Raw genomic sequence first — 7,510 nt, 5'->3', positions numbered from 1 at the left:
ACACAAACTAGAACCAATAAACCTAGAAATAATGACACAGACAACTGTATAAATTGGAAAAAATGGAGGTCACAGCCAGATTTATTAAATTCTAATCAGAATTGAAAATATTATTCACCGGTGGCGAAAAAGCAGTGTCAACTCGGCCATGGCTTAAAACTTAAATTTTTAAACAAATGGGGCGGAGTTTCCGCCCCTTGCGCAATCCGTCCTGGGTAGAACCATCTCCCCTTAATTAGCACAGTGCTGGTCCCTCCATAAGATGGTGACCTGGTCCTCCCCTGAGGTAGTGACCGACTCGCCTTTTCTCAAAAGGGAAATGCTAGCCAAGCTCTGCTGCGCTAAATTAAGCCGCCGAATAGCACTGCTTTCCGCCAAATTCGGAGGCTCTAGACTACGAAAACCGCCACCACAACCTAAAACCTCCTTTCAACACCTCAATAAGGCTGTGACAAGTAACTCCAAACCACTCTCAGATAAATGCACTCCATCCAACCTATATAAATATTCCTACTCGTAACGCAAATCTGGGTGTTTAATAACTTTTCCACCTAAACTAATGACATATCTGGAGGTTGGGCACTAAGTTTCCTTCCTACTTTATCTAAAGCTGCTCCCCCTTGGGTGCCCCTCCAAAATCTACACGGTACCACTTCTGACCATACCACCTTAACCAAAGGCCAATGCTCTGTGATTATCTGAAAATCCTTTTTTATGGCGTTAATAAGTTCTATACCTTTAAATGTACCCAGATCATTGCTACCTAAATGTATCACCAAACAATCAGGGGCACCCCATTTTTCTTCGAAGTTCCAGAGCACACTTAATAGGTTGTTCCATCTCATTCCCCTTAAACCTATCCACCTCACTTCAAAAGGGAACAACTTGGACATCCTGTGCCTACTTGCCCAATAAATATATGAGTAACACACAATCCACACCCGGCTTGATAATGTCAAACAAAAAACCTGTAGAAAAAACAACAAAACAAAGAACATTTTATTCAATATTACTATAATCTTTAACGAAACTGCTAAAGAGAAACACGGAAAGATAAAAACTTAGTTGTTTAGGCGACCCAGATGGAGGTGAACAACACCAAACCTCAAAAATGTTGTGAGGAAAAAGGTGAAAAGAACTCCAATCCCCCTTTAACGGCGGGTGGCTTATGGCCCTGGGATTCCGAAACAACAAACTCGCAGGACGCCTACCACTAATGCAACTTATCACTCCTAATATATCCCTTATAAACATCCGACTTCCAGCGCCCTAACCTTTTAATATCCTCGCTGGAAGAACCTGTCGATGCTGCGCAAGTTGCTGCACCTATCCTAAAAGAATGGGTCCCATAACTCTAGAGCGGAAGGTCCAACGCTATCAAACACATATTGAAGACACTTGTGCATTGAAATTTGGATAAAGGATTAAGATCCTTATGACCCAACCATTGTTCCCCCCACTTTTGGACGAAACTGACCATAAGCCTCTGCTAATCTTACTGGGCAAATGCTCGGCTCCTTATGCATAGGAAAAGAAATCCATTTACCTCTCCCTAGTTGATCCATTTTGGAATGGTGTATTTTAATAAGCAGCTTATTATCCTTCAACACTACATTATTTAACAACATGCCTGAATCCACTGAACTTTTGCTTTTTGCCGCTATCTCACCTAATCTAACAGCGCCGAAAAAAGCTATAGCAAATGCTAAACTAAAAAAGGGCGACCTCAAATTCCCCTAATGCAATACCAGAAACCGCGATAATTAACTCTTTCAATAACTCAATGTCGATTGGTCTACGTGCGCCACTTACACCTGCTTGCTCCTTAGCCCAACCCCTCAAAGCCTTTGATAAAATAAAAGATTTAGTTGGGTCTGACAACCCTTCCAAACGCAAAAAATATGAAATTCCTGCTAAAGCACCCAACATCGCTGCTTTATAACGACCCCTCTCATGCCATAACCATACAAATTCTAATATAGCATCGTGGATACTCTTACCCCTACCTCCAGAATTCAAATACGCCTGCCAATCCTCCCAAGCTGCAGAATACGATCTCAAAGTTCCCGGGGCCAACACCTTCAATGCTAAAGCTTTCATGCCGGTTTGATGATCTGCCATACAAATTCGGGACATTATAAACCTTCCATTTTTGCTGCTGGGGCTAATGCTCTAAATCTATCCCATTGAAAACGAGATAAAGCATCCGCTATCCCATTCTCAACCCTAGGGACATGCCTAGCATTCAAATCTATATTCAACTGTAAAAACCTAAAGGTCAAATGCCGTAGCAACCTCAAAGCGTGTGAACACGAAGATTTTTTGAATATTAATCGCTTGAACCACCCTTAAATTATCACACCAGAATAAAATCCTCTGATTCCTAAGCCTAAAACCCCATATCTCAATTGCGACAATTATTGGAAAAAGCTCAAGCAAAAGCATACTGTCAGTAAACTTCCTTGTGCGCCATTCCTCAGGCCAAACTTCGGCGCACCATTCCCCTTCAAAATAAGCACCGAAACCTAACGACTCTGATGCATCTGTGAAAAACTGCAGCTCACGATTACTCATTTCTTCATGCAACCAAAAGCGTACACCATTGAACTCACTCAAAAATGTTACTGCAATAAAATTTTCTAACAAGATCCTTAAATTATTCACTTTCTCCGCTGGCAATCTACAAAGGCCTGCCTCAGTATCAATTTCTATGCCCAGATAAGATAAACGGGTCACAGGCCCCTCTGTTTTATCTTTAGCTATCGGTACACCCATAACCGAAAAAAGCGCTTGAACTAAAAAAAAATAATTCCTGGCGCACTGAGCTACCCGCAGGACCTGCCAACAAGAAGCCATCCAAATAATGGGTGACTCCCAACTGACCGGTGCCTGCCCGCACACACCACTGTAGAAATGAACTAAAACCTTCAAAATAAGAACACGAAACTGAACAGCCCATAGGCAACACCTATCTACATAAAATTGACCATCCATCTTGAAACCCATAAACTTAAACGAATCAGGGTGCAGCGGTAACAGTCTAAAGGCTGATTCTATACCCACTTTTGCTAACAACGCTCCCGAACTAAAACCTTTCACCATAGCCACAGCTTCTTCAAAAAGACTGATATTTTACGCTATACAAAGAGGGGTCAGGAGCCTCGTTTATTGCGCCCCCTTCCGGGTAGTAAAGGTACTCAATTATCCTACATCTTCCTGGCTCTTTCTTTGGAACTACCCCCAATGGAGAAACGCAAAATTCAGCTAGAGGTGGACTTTCAAAAGGGCCACACATACGCCCTAAAACAACTTCAGCTGCAATCTTCATTCTTACTATCCCTGGAAAATCTGTAGCAGACTTTAGGTTTTTCTGGCCAAAACTATAACCGGCCTAACTACAGATAGATTGAAACTGAATTTAAAACCTTGCAATAAAAATGCTGCCTCCTCCCTAAGCGGATAGCGGCCTAACCATCGTTCTAAAACTTCTAAATTCACTGGTGACTCCGCTTTATCTAGGAACGGTTCTCTGCTCACCCCTACCCGCTGACTGAACTGCGAGTCTGTTGCAGTCCTTTGCTGGGTGATTTCCTCCACACAGCATACAGACGTGCCTATATCGACACAATGTTCCCCTATTACATTGTGTGTTATTAAACGCGTAACATTTTCCTCCTCCTGCCGTGTTAAAACCTGGTCTGACCTGAAAGGGCTGCCTTCTACCCGTCTGTTCCATAGGAAGCCTATTGCTTTGAGTCACTTCTAACCATACCTCCACATCCTTAAACCCCAAACTTAAAATCTTTTGTCCATCCTGCTTTTTCCTAAATAACTCATCATACTGCCTCCAAACATTTTGCCTCGCCGTAAGATACATATTATGTACCAGGTGAAAATACTTCAGAATATTCATGATTTCTGATGGACGAGACTCCATATAGCAAGCCCAAATATATAAATCCCCGCAAGCCAGTTAGGATAATTCCTTCTAGCTTCTTCAGCAGCCGCCCCCCCAGCCTTTGCTGTGCCCAATGCTATTTTAGAGTCATGCGTAATCGGAAACATATCTACAAATCGGCCTTTCTTTATTCTTTCCCTAACCTTAGACCTAACTCCTCTTAGAATTGCCATATTCGCGCAATGTACGCTATCACCTGTTGCATCAGGAGCCGAGCTGCTTGCTACGCTACACCCTCCCTTTGAACTTTTACGCTTCCCTCTAAGATGCTGAATGAATGTCCGCATAAATTTGCGCGGATTCTCCAGTGAACTAGACGTATCAGATGATTCGTCGGAATGAGAAAAATTTGCGCTAAGCTGAACTTTTGAATTTTTCTCACCAGTTCCAGAAGTAGAAGGACCCGCTTCCGCGTCTCCTGTGTCCAGTGGAATCTTGCCTGCTGCTGATGTGTCCAATGAGGCTGTATGAAATGCTAAAACCTGCGGACTCAATAAAACAGCATTACTTCCTGCTTGACCGGCCCCTTCTGACCAGCCGGTCACTACCGACGCCACTCGTACTTGAGATTGCGCACGTGCAATATTCACCTCCAACTGCCGTGGTGATGGGGGTCCGGCCGGTGGAGGAACTTGGGGCAGGGTCGGCAAACCTATCTGATGAGTGCTCATGAATTGATTAGGTGCAGGCTGCAACCAATGTGCATATTGATTGCTTGCCTGCCTGCCGGGGGGGGGGGAAATTGCACAACTTGAAGTACGGCACAGGGTTGGTAAAACTGACTTAAATGAGGCATTTGAGTATTAAACAAATGCTGCTGCCCTGCCGCATGCAGATGCATTATATTCTGTGGAGCCCCTTGGCTTAAATATGGGGACCATGAAACCTGCGGGGGCTGAAACCCCCCCCACCCGCCTGCATTTATGATTGAGAGGAAGGAGGGGGAGGGGGGGGGGGATTCTAAGCAATCCCCTTGCCAAATCTAAACCTGCCACTGCAGGCCCTGGAGAATTGAAATTCTCCCTTATTATATTTTCCTGCCTAACATTCTGGGCTCCTGATATGGGAGAGGCTAAATATACTGCCTCTCCCCTGGAGCCCTGCTGGATAAATAATGATGCCCCCTGCAGCCGTGCTCCCCCCCCCATCCCCAGCTCCTGAAGCTGTGGGAGGAGGGCTAATGGCCGCCATGTTATTTGACATGGCGACGGGGGCGGGGCTTTTAGCAGCAGGGGCCGATGCACCTAACCCGCTGCTTGCTATTGATGGAGGCCGGGGTGTGTGCTCGTGGGGCTGGCCATCATGCCTGACAGCCAGGCCCGCAGCACAGAGAGAGAGAGAGGCGGGTGAGCGCTCACCGCTGCCTCTGGCCGAGCAGCGCGGGTGCTGGGGACTGCCCGCCTGGCTTCCCTCACAGCGTAATGCCGTGCTCCTCTCAGCGCCGGAGAGGCAGCGGCTGCAGTGATAGGCTTAGATGCCTCAACCAGCCAGCCGGGAGGGGGCGCACTGCGGCGGGGGCGAGGTATACTAAGTAAAAAGAAGCTAACAAAGTTACCTCAGTACAGGACAAGAAAATTAACAGCCTTGACTAAATTAAACACTTATGAAATTAACTAAATAAAAAACAGCTAAACCACAATAATAACTAATTTAAAGATGAATAACAAAAACTTAAGCTATAATAACAACTATTCTAGAAAGAGAAAAGAAGACTCTATCTTGGGGGCACTCTTTGAAATATAAATAGGGCCAGATATACCCTTAGGTATTATTAAAATATAACCTTTAATTGTATCTTTAAAATTAATAGGAATTTGAAAAGGAAAAATATATAAACACACACACAGGTTTATTCATATACACCTTGGGATCACTTGTCTATCACAAGGAGTTCAAAGAAACACTGATTGCTCACTATGGAGCTTATTGGTTCAGAGAACACTGATTGCTCAACGAGGAGCTTGTTTTAATTATTTTTATTCAGATTTTTTTATAACCAATTATGATCTCTCACTGTTTAAACAACCATATCATGAATAGGTATTGATTTACCGAACGTCAGCTCCTATATTCTCAAACACATGTATAATTATAAAAATTCAAAATTTGCCCAAATGGTATATACACAGTGTTGAGAGATGCAGAATGCCCATCATATTTATATGGTATCTTATACGCTCATTAGTAGCCCGACATAAATAGTTGGTATAGACAGAAAAAAAAGGAAAGAGTAAAAAAGATGATCAGTATGCCATGGTACATTGCTTCTACTGTCTCACCGTCATGAGCTCAAGGTTTTTGTTAGCTCAGCGGCCGGTGGATGAGAGGGCAGCGACCTTGAAATTTCTGACCAGAAAGAGGATAAGTGGCCGTACTGCTTTCCCTGTTAGAGCGGATGGAATGTCTCGATATCCTAGGACATTGCAGGACACTGCACCGCAATCCAGGGATGAGTGTTAACCGAAATTGAGTACAATTCCTGCCTGTTTAATTTTCAGGTAATTGCAGGGAGATGATAGGGAGTGGTTCAATGTTAAACCAGTGCCGTGCACATTCTCACATAGAAATGCATTTATCAAAAAAGCCGTTCTCCACACAGGCTATTAGCAAAGTACTTTCCCAAATTTATTTTCAGGTATACTTTATCGGTATACTAATATTGTTAGGCTCACTTAACATAATTCATTATTTTCTCTAACATTTGACCATAGGTCACTGAACAATATGTGTTGGGCTAAAAGTAGCAGCAAACCCAGCTAGAATGAAAAGTTTTTATGACCGCAAACCCAGTCCAGCCGCTGAGATCTCTTTTCGTCATGTACTCTGGTCACTAGGACCGGTGCAGCGGACGGCAAATATGAAAACAGCAGCGCTTCGGGTATTACTGGCCGGAAAAAAGATTAGTAGCTGTGCTGCTTTCCACGTTAGAGCGGTTGCAGCGCCTTGATTTCATAGGACAGAGCAAGGACGCTGCACCACAATCCGTGGATGAGAGCTAGCTGAAAATAGGAAGATTACCGTTCTAAAGGCAGCAGGACTTCTGGACGGAGCAGCGTATGTTGGTTGTAGGACGAGTGATTCTAACTTTCACAGGGCGACATTGCCATGCTGATTCCAGCCGTGCCAAAACGCGTTTTCACCCGTAGGCTTGCTCACTTCACTGCACTATCTGGCATCTGGATGTCCTAGGATATCGAGACATTCCATCCGCTCTAACAGGGAAAGCAGTACGGCCACTTATCCTCTTTCTGGTCAGAAATTTCAAGGTCGCTGCCCTCTCATCCACCAGCCGCTGAGCTAACAAAAACCTTGAGCTCATGACGGTGAGACAGTAGAAGCAATGTACCATGGCATACTGATCATCTTTTTTACTCTTTCCTTTTTTTTCTCTCTATACCAACTATTTATGTCGGGCTACTAATGAGCGCATAAGATACCATATAAATATGATGGGCATTCTGCATCTCTCAACACTGTGTATATACCATTTGGGCAAATTTTGAATTTTTATAATTATACATGTGTTTGAGAATATAGGAGCTGACGTTTGGT

Source organism: Pseudophryne corroboree, chromosome 6, assembly GCF_028390025.1.
Source record: "Pseudophryne corroboree isolate aPseCor3 chromosome 6, aPseCor3.hap2, whole genome shotgun sequence".
Taxonomy (NCBI): domain Eukaryota; kingdom Metazoa; phylum Chordata; class Amphibia; order Anura; family Myobatrachidae; genus Pseudophryne; species Pseudophryne corroboree.
The sequence above is the reverse complement of the archived record's forward strand: the minus strand, read 5'-3'. Positions refer to the sequence as shown.